Below are 14,800 nucleotides of genomic sequence, written 5' to 3' on the forward strand. Positions count from 1 at the left end.
CATTTTATTTCTGTTTGGCAGCGGTCATTGAACTTAAATTTAAAAACTAGTACAAATGTTTGTGACGGGCATGGCACATCATTAATATTTATCCATCTTAGATCCATCCAATCATGGATACTTACGTCTACAAGCACATCGGCGTTGAGCTTTATCAAAGCTAACCCTATGCATTCACATTCTTTCCATAATTTACCATTGTCAATTAATAAATAAATTATGGAAAGAAAGATATGAAGTATGGCAATACATCATGGGCTATTGTCACAGAATATACATTAGTAGTACCAACTATTGTGGACAGGCATTTATAATTTGGAAATTATTTAGTAGCTATTTAGTTATATAAAAAACTAGATGTTTCAAATTCATTTGTCGCACTGGAACCGTACATTTTTCCGGGATAAAAAGTGTCCTATGTCCTTTCCCGAGACTCAAAGTATCTCTATACCAAATTTCAGTAAAATTCGTTCAGCGGTTTGAGTGTGAAGTGGTAACAGACAGACACACTTTCGCTTTTATAATATTAGTATGGATTTGGCGACATTAGATGTAGGTATTATACAAATAAAAAATCATTCAAATTATTGTTTTGGAATACTCTTATGAAGCGATTTTTAAACCAAGTTCCCGGTGAAAAGTAGTGCGAATATAGAACGAATTCTTTCGACTTATTTTTATGAAAAATAAGGCCGGCCGTATACATACGTTTTCTGTGTACGATTTCCGAATTCGTTTGTTTGTCGGAATTCCGAAAGCATGGAATCAGTAAAAAATACATTAACCGCATCGCATAAGCTGCACACGTTCGTTTTTACAAGTTCGTCTATCCGTCTGTTTGTCTGTCTGTCTGTATGTTTTCAGGCTGTAACTCGAGAACCGCTATAGCTAGACTTTTGAAACTTTCGCAGATTGTGTATTTATGTTGCCGCTATAAAAAACAAATACTAAAAACAAAATAAATTAAATACCTAAGGTACACAACAAACGTTGTAGGGGCGAGGACCCCTACACTGCAACGATGGGCAGAAAGGAAACTGGGGTTACCTGGTGGCTGAGGTAGCTGGGCAGATGAGCTGAGATGGGATGAGCTGATGTGCTGATGCTCGTAGTCACACGACACTGTCACCTTCTATTTCACTGAGCTGAGGAATTATCGCGAATCACGGGATCGGCTAGCCGATATTTTTCGTATGTAACGATCGCGCGCCGGTAATGGACTGTGTCACTTGCATGTCAAACGTATGACAGCTGACAGCGCAGACTCATGCGCAGTGTTGCCAACTGCCACATTCGTCGCGCTAAAGTTTGGCGCGAACATCCTGGGGGGGCCCGGCAATGGGCGTGAGCTGATCCCCATCTTGAGCTGAATCCAGTGGGAGCCGGGCAATCTTGCCGACAGGTCTCCGCAGCTGGCCTTGTGAGGTGGCCAAGTCCACAACTCTGATGACTCCATCCTTCCCAGGTAGTAGGCGTGTGATTCTTCCCATCTTCCATTGGAGCGGAGGCAGATTGTCTTCTTTGAGCAGAACCAGTTCCCCAATTTTGGGTGGAGAGGAAGAGGAAAGCCATTTGGAGCGGATTTGAAGGGTATGGAGGTAGGACTTGGTCCAGAGAGCCCAAAAACGCTGAGAGAGAGATTGAATGAGCTGAAAGCGCTTAAGGGGGGAGATGACTCTGTCATCTATTGTGTGCTCGGGAAGAGCTGTGAGCGGACGGCCTATGAGGAAATGGCCGGCTGTGAGGGGCTGATAGTCCGTAGGATCGGACGATAGTGGGCTGATAGGCCGAGAATTTAATACGGCCTCAATTCTAGCGAGCAGAGTTGAGAATTCCTCAAATGTGAGGCGTTGTTCACCGATTACACGGTAGAGAAGTTGCTTGGTAGATTTAACATTAATCTCGTGGATGCCTCCCATCCACGGGGCCTTGGGCGGATTAAGTAACCAAGTTATATTTTGAGCTGAGAGTTTATGGGAAATAGCGTCATTATTGTCATTGAGAAATTGTTGAACTTCTAGGAGCTGATTCCTAGCACCTACATAGTTTGTGCCGCAATCGGAACGTATTAAAACGGGAACACCGCGACGTGAGCAAAATCTTTGTAACGTGGCAATAAATGCATCTGTAGAAAGTGCGGATACGGGTTCCAAGTGAACCGCCTTTGTAGTGAGACAAACGAATATACAAAAATAACCTTTTATTAACTTAGCATTTCGTAGTTGACTCGATTTAAGTAAAAATGGACCGGCAAAATCTGTAGACACGTGACTAAATACGGGCTGAGGTATAACTCTGTCGGCTGGAAGGTCAGCCATGACAGGCATTTCGGGCTGAGCGCGGCAACGGAAACATCTTATACATTTATACGTTTTATGTCGAATGATGCGGCGTGCTGATAATATCCAGAATTGTTGACGTAATATAGCGTGTAATGTATCGGTGCCAGGGTGACAATGAATACGATGATAGTGATCGATGATAAGGTCTGTGAGCGAACTAGAACTAGGCAGTATGAATGGATGCTGTGCATCGTATGTGAGTTCCGAGCGAGTGAGTCTACCACCTACTCGAAGGAGACCGTCCTGCATAAAAGGTGATAATCGTTGTAACCTAACTGTGCAGAGTTTGTTAATTTGCAGGCGGTGAATGTCTTCTGCGAATGAGTTCTGTTGAACAGAGCGGATCCAGAAGAGCAGAGCTTGTCTACGTTCATTTACAGTTAGCGGACCTAGCTCTCGCGAGTGTGTAGGTAATTTACAGTTAGAAATAAATCGTCGCATGTACGCTGTGACGCCGATAAGTTTATCTAATGAGCTGAATCGTGTAAGAAGATCACTATCTATACCGGGGATTGTGAAATGACATGGAACTTGTTTAGGTTTGAGTCCAGGTAATTCCTGTCGAGTGTGAGCTGAAGGCATCTTGGGCCAGGTATCCTCTGGCAGTTTGAGCCAAGGAGGAGACCACCATAAACTATGCGAAAGAAGAGAATGTGCTGAGATTCCGCTGCTGGCACAATCAGCAGAGTTTAAATGTGTAGGTACATGACGCCAGATGAGTGAGAGAGAGTTATTAGTAATTTTGGTTACTCTGTTAGCTTCAAATGTTTGTAAACGATGAGTAGGAGTTTTAATCCACGCGAGTACAATGGTGCTGTCTGACCAACAGACGTGTTGAGATATTGTGAGATGAGCGGAGAGATGTTGAGAGACACGAGACATGAGTTGAGATAAAAGTGTAGCCGCGGATAATTCTAATTTAGGAATTGTGAGTTTATTTTTAATAGGGGCTACCTTAGATTTAGCTATTATGAGCTGAACGTTAGCCGATCCGTCGTGATTTAATTCGTGTAAATATACGACTGCAGCAAAACCATTTTCTGAGGCGTCTGCGAAGCCATGAAGTGAGTATGTAGAAGTTAATTTGTGCGGAGCTACGTTTCTGGGAAAATGTATGTTTGAGATGTGCGGAAGATCATGAGAAATGCGCTGCCAGTCTTGTGTAATGTTATCTGGAGTGGGGTCGTCCCAATCCAATTTGAGCAACCACAATTTTTGTAGAAGTAACTTCGCGCGGAATATGACAGGAGTGATCCAACCGTTTGGATCATAAAGAGAAGCTACAGTGCTGAGTATGGATCGTTTCGTTATGTGAGGAATTGGCGGTAGTGAAATGTGATATGTAAATTCATCAGACTGCGGAATCCATCTAATACCTAAAACCTTAACAGAGGGAGAATCTGAGCTGATGTCAAAGTCCTTAGGCATCTCGCATTGATCATCTGGGAAACGTTGTAAGAGTTGAGGAGTGTTAGATTTCCATTTACTGAGCTGAAAACCACCAAGCGATAATAATTTAATGAGTTGAGTTTGAAGAGCTGAAGCTTCTTCTATGGAGTCATGACCACAGAGAATATCATCTACGAATATGGAGTTACGTAATACATGAGCAGCTTGGGGATAGCGATGACCTTCATCATCAGCTAATTGTAATAATGTGCGGATAGCATGATAAGGACTTGAACGTAATCCGTAGGTAACAGTGTTGAGTGCATATGTGAGTAAAGGTCGATCAGGAGACGATCTCCAGAGTATGAGCTGATAATGACGTTGATCTGGATTAATAATAATATTTCTAAACATCATTTTTATATCTGTGGTAAAGACTACACGATGTGTCCTGAATGTCAGAATTATATCGACAATATCACGCTGAAGGGCGAGGCCTGTATGTAGGCAATCATTAAGGCTGACACCATTGGATGACTTACAACTGCCATCGAATACTGTGCGGAGTTTATCAGTACCTGATTTGAATATACCATGATGAGGAATATAATAATGAGGTTTATGTGTAAAAGTAGAAGGATGACAAGGTGTCATGTGGCCTAAGTTTATGTATTCGTTCATAAATTCTATGTATTTTGAGCGGAATGAATGGTCGGATTGTAATCGCTTTTCTAAGTTGAGAAATCTACGAAGAGCAATAGCATGTGTACTACCTAATTGCGGAGCATTCGATAAAAATGGAAGAGTTACGATATAACGTCCCGATCGGTTACGAGTAGTAGTTGAGCGGAATAAGTCTTCACATTGTTCATGTAATGGGTTTGAGTGAGTTGGACGCGGCTGGGGTTCTTCTGACTCCCAGAATCGTTCTAGACTTTTATTTATATCTTGATGAGAATGAGAATGAACAGAATGAGCGGATTGAGCGGAATGAGTCAAATGAGCGATATGAGCGGAGTTAACTTGAACTACTGAGTTATCATATAATTGTTTAATGGGACCTATGAGGGCAAAATCAAAAATCGTGCCGAAGGCTATGGGCTTCCCCGGGCCCAAAGTCACCTTAGTACCATCTAACACATGGCCTAAAACATCTGAGCCTAAAATGAGATCGATGGGCGCAGGAGTATGATAATTGTTATCCGCTAACGGAATAAGCTGACTTTCCGAGTCATGTACTACATCGGGAATTTTTTGCATAGGTAGGTAACCTGTGACATCCTTCAAAATATGAGCGGAAGTTGTGATAGAAGGCGTGTCACTACGTGTGGGCCGAAAAGTAATCGAAACATGACCTTTAGAATTTTGTATGTGCTGATCTCCAACGCCTGTAATTTTTAATGAGCAATGTTTCGGTTGTAAATTAAGTGTTTTTACTAAGCGTTGAGTAATTAAAGTTATCATACTACCACAATCAAGCAATGCGCGTGCTTTATGATAGTTACCATATTTATCTGAAATTTTCAAAACAACTGTAGGTAATAATATGGGATTTTGTAATGAGTTATTATTATGCTGAGTAGTATTAACTTGAGCGGAATCATTATGAGCTGAATTATGAGCTGAGTTATGAGCGGATTTATGATGAGAAAAATTATTATTTAAATTATTGGGCTGATTTTCTAACTCTGAATGCTCCGTGATGGTAGGTAGTCATTGTTTGTTATTATTATTATTATGAGGCGAAGATGAATGCGACTGATGAGATGTAGATGGTTGATGATGAACGATCGTATGGTTAGTATTAGATGTGTAGGTATGAGCATTATTATTATTATCACGACGACGGGGCTGCGCGCGCAGGTGAGCAGGAAGTAAATGAGCTGATGATGTTGGCGAGCGTGGTGCATCATGACGATGAAGAGAAGTGTGATGATTAGGACTACCACAATCCTTACAGACACCAGTCGACCTACATTTGTTTTCGTAGTGCGGACCTAAACATTTACGACATCTACCTTTTGACTCGATAAAGTCCCAACGTCCTTGAATGGGCTGATGGTTATACTTGGGACAAGCTATTAATTTGTGTTCTGTGGACCTACAATATGGGCAGTAAAACTTAGATTTAAAACTGGCTTGAGCTGAGTATACGTGCTGAACTTGTCGGGGGGGAGAGGGGGGTGCATAGTGTTGGCGAGAATGAGATGGAGCTGGGCTGACATGCGGGGTACGCATGGTATGTGCTGAAGGCGAGCGCTGATACGCGGGGCTTATGGGTCTAAAGCGGAGACTGCGCGGAGAGCGGGGGGAGGGGGGTTGTTGACGGGAAGATCCCGCTTGACCTTGAGACTCAGTGCGCGCTGGCGTCGGACATTCTGTCTCGATGCAGCGCGCGTGCTCTTCTAAAAAAGAGATTAAATTATCTAAAGTGGGCAGGACATCAGATGCGCCGTATCTCCTCTCGAATAATGTGCGGAGCTCCCCCTGTAGTTTACGGACTACAATTGAAACAAAAACATAATTGCTGTCCATAGGCAAGTTTAAGTTCTTTAATGCGCTTTGAGCTGAGATGAGCGGAGTGAGAAAAGTAGCTCGGATACTCGAGCGTATATGAATATTGGGCAGACCGAGTATAATATCGACAAACCTGTCGATCAACACGCGACGGTTTTCATATCGACGTGTTAGTATGTCGAGCGCAACACTATAATTCTCGTTAGTGATTTTTAGATGAGAAACCATGGATAATGCCTCCCCCGACAGGCATGAGAGCAGGTAATGTAATTTTACCGCGTCCGACAACGTTGCCATGTCGTCCATCAGACTACGGAAAATCGTAATAAAAGAAGGCCATTCTTCAACCAACGAATCAAACTTAGGAAGCTCAATTTTAGGCAAAACGGAAGAAGTGAGCTGAGGAGTCTCCGAAGTACTTTGTGTATTTTCGGCCGCCGTTAAAATAAAATAATAGTCCGAAATCGCACTGTCGTAATTGGACGTATATAGTTTTTCGTTGTCTTGGGATAAGTTTGGGTCGTCTAGGATCTCGTGATAAATTTTCTCGAGTCGTGTTTTTTGATAGGAAACTTCCTTGAATCGCGCATTAAATTCCTTCCTTAATGTTTGATAAGACTCCTTGGAGTCGCCACTAGAAAGTGCTGTCGCAATTTCTTTGAGCCGACTGAAAGCTTTGACGGCCTCTCTGAAAACGGCAGCTTGCGATTTAGTAGGCATGCTAGTGTAAAGGAACCTTAACGAGCTGATAAAATGTATAAGTAGTTAATAAACTATGTTAAAAAAATAGTAAAGTGTTATAGTAATGTGCTGAGTCAGTATATCTGAATTTTAACGCAAGTATAACACGGTAACAGCAATATTATGTAATGAGCGGAGACATAAAACGTTTAAATGCGATACCTAAGACGCTTGTTATTGTAATAGTTATTAAAAACAATTAACAGATGTTTCTTATCGGAGCGGAGGTGCTGAGGTATGCGCGCGCGGCGAAAGATCGATCGCGATAAGGCGAGTAATTAAGTCGAAATACCTAAGTGCTAAGTTAACAAAAACAACTGTAAATATTTCAATGAGCTGAACAATAATAACACTTAATGTAATAGGCACAAACTATGTGATGTATGAAAGTTTCTTTGTTCTTATAACCCGACGGAATTATGTTGAAGTTATTTTTATATTGGTATTTGGGCTGAAATATATTCGGGAATTTAATTTAAATGCAATATAGACGCAATATATGGGCTGAAAATAATGCGATTACAATCTACACTACTATTATAAAGAGGAAAGATTTGATTTTTTGTTTGTTTGTTTGTTTGTTTGAGTCGAATAGGCTCCGAAACTACTGGACCGATTTGAAAAATTCTTTTACCATTGAAATCCTGCATTATTTCTGCTGAACATAGGCTAATTTTTATTTTGGAAAAATATAAGGTTCCGTAAGATATTTGGGATTTTCGGACGCAAGGTTTAAAAAATCAACCAGAAAAGTTACTTATTTTGCGTACGCTGCCTAAACTATAAAAGATAGAGACATAAAATGTTCTAAGTAATTATAGATCTTTTAAATATCTACAAAAAAGTCCGCGACACACTATACCTATCTATGTTGAGTGAGGCACAATAACCATTTTTTTATTAAAAAATCTAGAATTTTTTTTGGACTATATTTAAATGCGTTTATTTAAATCATGCTATTGACCCTTATCAAAATAAATTATTTCATCACTAAGTACAGTTAATGTAGATAATATTCGGTCTTTGAATGATTAAAATTGGACGTTTGGTTTTAATGTTATGGCGAAATTAAAATATTACGATTTCTGCTGCACGTTGCGAATTGGGCGTCAAGGCGCGATGCGCGGGTGTGCGTGCGGTAGGGGAGAGATTTAATTATCAGTGCCACAGACTCGCCCGGAGAGTCCACGTAAATATTACCTCGATCGTGGGAATCGCAGACACAATAGATTTTCAATAGTTATGCGACAGCCGGGTGCTGCTTTATTGATTTGATATAGACTATCGTGCTTCATTATTATAATCCTAATTTCAAAAAAGCTTTAAAAGTTATGACTACGAAAGTAATATTTTTAGAACTTTTTAAAATAAGTTTTGAATGACTATTATTTTTGATTGCTATTATAATTAATTAATTTCTTTAACTATAAATCTCCAATAGCGGCAGCCGGCTGCCAGCATAACAATTGAAGATCAATGCGAAAGTATCTCTGTCTGTCTGTCTGTCTGTCTGTCTTGCTTTCACGCCAAAACTACTGAACCGATTGCAATGAAATTTTGTATACAGTTATTCTAGAGTCTGAGAAAGGACATAGGCTACATTTTGATGTGGGAAAATATCTTATTTCCATGAAAATATCGATGAAAATGAATTCGCATTGCGCGTGGCCAGCGCTCATCCCGGGGGTCCTGGGTTCGAGTCCCGCAGGCGGAACAAAAAGTTTTCAATGTTCCTGGGTCTTGGATGTGTATTAAAATAAAATTTCAAAAATCTTAAACATATTTTATGTATAATACTAACTGTTGCCCGCGACTTCGTCCGCGTGGACTTTAGTTTATAGCGCGCGGTGTCAACAAAATTTGTGTCAAATTTAAAAACTTTTTAATACCCTGGTAAGTGCTTCCGGTGTAGCGCGGCCCTTAATTAATCAAAATACCCAAAAACAGCTATGCAGTGTGCACATAATCTATACTAATATTATAAATGCGAAAGTATCTCTGTCTGTCTGTCTGTCTGTCAGTCTCGCTTTCACGCCAAACGCCAAAAGTATCTCTGTCTGTCTGTCTGTCTGTCAGTCTCGCTTTCACGCCAAACGCCAAAACTTCCGAACCGATTGTAATGAAATTTTGTATACAGATAGTCCAAAGCCTGAGAAAGGACATAGGCTACTTTTTTACTGAAAAAAAGGGTTGTAAGGGGGTGAAAATGCGTAAATTTGTTCAAATTAAGTTAGTTCCAACAATTCATAATAGATGGCGCCGTGCGTCTTCTACATCGCGCTGACGCTTGCTCAAAAGTCTTTCTATAAGACGTGGTATCATCTTTTTAAGTTTCGATTTTATTCGATTGTTATATCTATTCTACGGTATTAAATAACTCAGTACTTTATCTGCAGTGACGTAACCTTAAATCTATCAATGATAAATAGTTTATGGGTAAAGTTGTGTAATTGGAGGGCTAAATAAGCTTTAAAATTTGGCATAAAGTATAAAGTTTAATATAAAAAAATGAAATACTTATTGTGTGCACACTGCACAGCTGTATTGATTTAAGGGGTACCAGGGTTTTTTTATAAAAGCTTTTGACACCAATTTTGTTGACATCGCGCGCTATAAACTGAAGTCCACGCGGACGAAGTCGCGGGCAACAGCTAGTTATACAATAAGATGATAGGGGATTAGATTACCTATGCAAATTATTATTTAATATGGCGGACGAACAAAATCGTATTTGGCAAATTCTGCAAAAATATTGCCGTAAGGGGGTAAAAAATGGGCGGAGGCTACTTTATTCGATAGAATATTAGTAATAAAATGGGATTCTAATAAGATTAGGCAGAAATATGAGCAGAATGAACTGTAGTTTTAATTTTCGCCGGGCGGGGCATTAAAGCGGGTGGGTGAAAAAAAAAATATTCCTAGGCTCGCTATGGACCAGGGAGTGTGCTTAAAGGCTCGAAATGACCAGAAAGGTCACTGGACGGCTCGAAAGGACCAGAAAATGTAGGGGCGAGGACCCCTACACTGCAACGATGGGCAGAAAGGAAACTGGGGTTACCTGGTGGCTGAGGTAGCTGGGCAGATGAGCTGAGATGGGATGAGCTGATGTGCTGATGCTCGTAGTCACACGACACTGTCACCTTCTATTTCACTGAGCTGAGGAATTATCGCGAATCACGGGATCGGCTAGCCGATATTTTTCGTATGTAACGATCGCGCGCCGGTAATGGACTGTGTCACTTGCATGTCAAACGTATGACAGCTGACAGCGCAGACTCATGCGCAGTGTTGCCAACTGCCACATTCGTCGCGCTAAAGTTTGGCGCGAACAAACGTGATTTTTTTTTCTCTATATAAATAACGGCAATACATAGGCACTTGAAATATTCACGAAATACCCAGTTTGATTTGTAGTTTAATAATTTATAATAAATTTATTCCTCTCCTCCCATACAAATAACACAATTTTCAGTCTGTTTTTGCTATATTGTGGTACGGAACCCTTCGTGCGAAAGTACAACTCGCACTTGGCCGATTTTTATTCGTACGAAACAATTCCACACTGCGGGAACAATACCACTCACGGAATTCCGAATCGAAATTCTGCATTAGGAAAACGAATACGGAAGGCGTGCGTATGCAACCAGCCTAATATGCGCGAAGTTAAATGCGGATCAATTTGAAAACTGTGTCGCAAGATTTGAATCACGAATGCAAAATGAAGTGGGCTTGAGGCAGTAATTATGCCGTATATATGTTTACTGTTTAAAATTTTAAATTTTAACAATAATTATTTGAGGAATATTTTAAAATGTTTTGCTTTAAATTATTATAAGTACCTACCTGGAATGCCGAGATAAGTTAAAAATTTTAGTGGTATTATGTTAAAATTAAAAGGTATTTAATAAGTTAATAACAATATAGAAACGCTTTCTCCTTTGTACCCCCAAAATTTATAATGTTGGTTATTTACACAAAATTTTTTAAATATTGGAAATTTTGAGAGGACGATGCCATAATATAGAACATTTTGTGTCTTTTATTTAGTCACATGTTTCACTAGGCGACTTTAGTTCCGATTTTGGTGCAGCCAAATAGCCTATGTATAATTTACATCTGCATTTATTTATTTACCAACGGAGCGACAATAATTACTGCTGCACTGAGATACGAATATTAAGTACATACTTAACTGTAATAATTAAATGAAGAGTACAACATAATATTATGTTTCATACATTCAAGTCAAACTCTTCATTTAATTACAGTTAAGTACTATTAGTCTCTGAGTACGACAGTTAGTGGATACAGTATAAAATTAAACTTAAAACGACAGTCTAAAACTAAATAATAGAAAGTCCGAAGCAAAATGACTCTGAATTGTAAACTGAACATGTAATTAAGCTAGACCACTGCGGCTTGCGGCTGATGGCCACGGAAACAATCACCGTATCTATTTCCTCCAGATGCCTCCAGAACATTCCAGGGGTTTTATTCTCATGAATCGATTGTCGCGAGTGCAGGCTGTTACACGCGAGGCGGCTTGTGGCGCGTGAATGAGACATATTATATTGTGTCGCTTAAAGTGATAAATACTTGCCTCTTATCTCCAGCTGACTCCGAACCTTTATTCTTATCCTCGATTATCGCTTTGAACGCTGTCTGTCTCACTCGCATGCCACGTGCTGTATCTAGCACGTCCAGTGAGACAGCGTGCGCTTGATGTGACGTTTCGAGTCATGAGAATACGCCTCTAAACGACCGAGGCGCGTCTGTTCATTTCCGTGTTTTAATCACAGACGTATGCCATAGATATACCATAGGCGACATTATCCAGAAAATCGGATTTCTTCGGAATGGTTAGTGCAAAGTATTTTGCAAACAAAAATAACTTTTTTAGGTATTTCGTGGCTCGTTTCATTTGCGTTTTTCCATTTTGTGACATATATAAGTGTCGATATAACTTAGGCAACAAAAGGAATCCAATCAAAAGTCAGGGCAAACCAATCTCAACGTTTGCTTTCATTAAGAAACATCCATTGGGTTAAATAGACCCATAGTGATAACTCAATATAAATATACAAGGTGTAACAAAAATAAGTGATAATACTTTAGGGTGTGTACGTGTTCTTTGTTGAGAGTTCACTGTGAAAGTAGCAGCGCTGAAAGACCAAAATTGTTTTTCACTTTTGTGTGGGGAAACTCGTGACGCTCAGACCCTTGCCCATACAAAAGTGAAAAATTTTTTTCATCTTTCAGAGCTGAGACTTTCACAGTGAACTCTCTACAAGGAACACGTACACACCCTAAAGTATTATCACTTATTTTTGTTACACACTGTATACGTGAGTCTTACTCCCAAAACCATTTTGATCTGGCTTCGATCGTGATCTCCGAATAAACTTTGATTATTGTTTAGAAGCAAGCACGCTACGCTTTGATCAAGATATAAAGTATATCTTTGTAGTCACCTGTCATTGTCATTTCCATAAGAATAATTAAATTATATTATATACTAGCTGTCCCGGTGAACTTCGTGTCACTTTAAAACCTTCCCTGGATGTCTACGAATATTTTAAGACTAAAATTAGCCCAATCCGTTCAACCGTTTTCGAGTTTTAGCGTTACTAACACAATTGAAAATCCATTTTTATATATAAAAGTGTTGTTTTTAGACTTTTTCAGGATTTTTTTTAGAATTTTTCTCTCCGTAAGAACCATCCTCGTACTTCAAGGAATATTTAAAAAAAATAATTAGCGAAATCGGTCCAACCGTTCTCGAGTTTTGCGCTTAGCAACACATTCAGCGACTCATTTTTATATTATAGATTTTATGTGCACTCTACACTATATAATAAAGCAATATTTGTGCAGAGTGCACATATAGGCACGTCCACGTTGAGCAATGATTAATTTTAGAATAGTTTTGCTGCCCCTATGTACGAACTCGGCCGCCATCCGAGGACGCTGCCGCCCATAGACTATGGCCTATACTGCCTATACATAAATCTAGAGCTGCCCATCACATTTTAACGATTATACTTACTAACGATTACGATTATACTTGTCCATCACTTTCCAAGAGCGAGAGACCGCAAATAGCAGACAATTCTTTTCAAGCTGACTTTGTAGTGTTTGCTGACAGGTCACTGAATATTACATACGCTTACGGACCCAATACGTGTTTAACCCACTTAGAAAAACGGCTGCTTATGTTAACAGCTACCCTTTTAACTGTAATGAAAACGCAAGGGTGATTTCACTTATAGCTTTATAGCCACTTAGGTTTGTTCCGATTTTATACTACCTCTGTGGCTCTTTTGAGTGTGTGATGCACTGATGTCTAAGTTGTGGGTTCGAATCCCGCTGACGGAAACCTACTTACCTACTTACGCTTAAACCGCTGAGCCGGTATGAAGATACTTTGAGTCCAGGAAAAAATCTATTACTTATTAGTTAGTAGATTATTCAAAACCTAAACTAAAATATTATTGTTTATATAGCGTTTTTATAATGTTACTAGTTGTCCCGGCAAACGTTTCTTTGCCATATCAAGTAGGTATTTCGCCCGTATTATTTTATGGAAGTGACTAAATAAGTATGTCACCATGTTAACTTCGATCGCTATGCCGTCGCACAAACAATGGTCGCCGTCAGTCTCGAGTTGTAATAATTTACTATTATTTATTCAACAAATGGCCTTATCAATATAAAAAGTACCCAGTAGCCAGTTCTCAGACCCACTGAATATGCATATAGGTTAAAATCAGTAAAGCCGTTTCGGAGGAGTACGCGGCCTAACATTGTGACACGAGAATTTTATATATAAAATTTTATATTATTTTTATAGAAAAAATTTCAGTAAATATGTCGGTTTTATACTGTAATCGAACTGGTGTCATTATACTCCATGATAATCAATACCTTTCAACACGCAACCCCTAAGGAGTAAAGAGTTACAAATGTGCTTTGCCAGCTTTCGGTATATTCCTCACATAATTCAATAATCAACAGCATAGCAAGCATGCCTTTACCGCGGTAAAAAATTAACACGGAAAGTATGTTGGTATCCAGAAAGAATTCGTAGCATTTGTTGAGACCTTTTTCAGACTCTCTAAATGAAAACGAGTAAATTACGTTAAAAGCCTACAAATACGAATGCCTACTTTTTAATTAAAATTTCTTTGTGTGTTTGCATTTTAATGCTACCTCCATCTTTTTTTAGAGTCGGTAAATAGGATTTTGTTACATGTAACGTAAGTCCCGGTAATATCGGGTAGAGGTTGACAAAACAATATAAAGAACCTATTTACTTAATTTAAGATCTGGGGGCACGGCAGTGCCCCAGCCAAGCTTTTGAGCAAAGGCACGGCCGTACCATACTTTTCTCGAAGCGGTTTGCGGCTATTTCACACCCCCTTTATCTTCGATGTTAACAAAGCTAGGAATTTAGAATTTCGGTCACTAGGAGCAAGTATTAAAACTAGCTTAACCTCCAAATTACATGAAATTTCGATAAGTAGTTTAATAGTTACGGATGGTCAAAGTTACTACCACTCACTGACTGACAGATCATCAAAATTCTAAGGTACTTCTAGCAGACTTAGAACCTTGAAATTTGGTACCCGGATAGGTATTTATTCACAATGAAAGGACAATTAAGGCGTACATAGGGTTCCGTACCGTAAATTTGTATGGAATTTATACCCTTAAATAATAAGTTTATTTAATTTTTATAATTATTAAAGTTAAAACACAATTGAGCATTTTCTGAAATTTTCAAAAACCTTACTGTTACGATTATGGATATA

General features: G+C 39.3%; 1 protein-coding gene across 7 annotated transcripts in view; it reads left to right on the top strand.

Moving 5' to 3' along the window:
* Positions 1-14,800, top strand: part of LOC121739404 (protein NDRG3) — a 136,309-nt gene that overhangs the window by 90,098 nt on the left and 31,411 nt on the right. The gene's annotated exons all lie outside the window — the stretch shown is intronic.

This window comes from Aricia agestis, chromosome Z (assembly GCF_905147365.1).
Source record: "Aricia agestis chromosome Z, ilAriAges1.1, whole genome shotgun sequence".
Taxonomy (NCBI): Eukaryota; Metazoa; Arthropoda; class Insecta; order Lepidoptera; family Lycaenidae; genus Aricia; species Aricia agestis.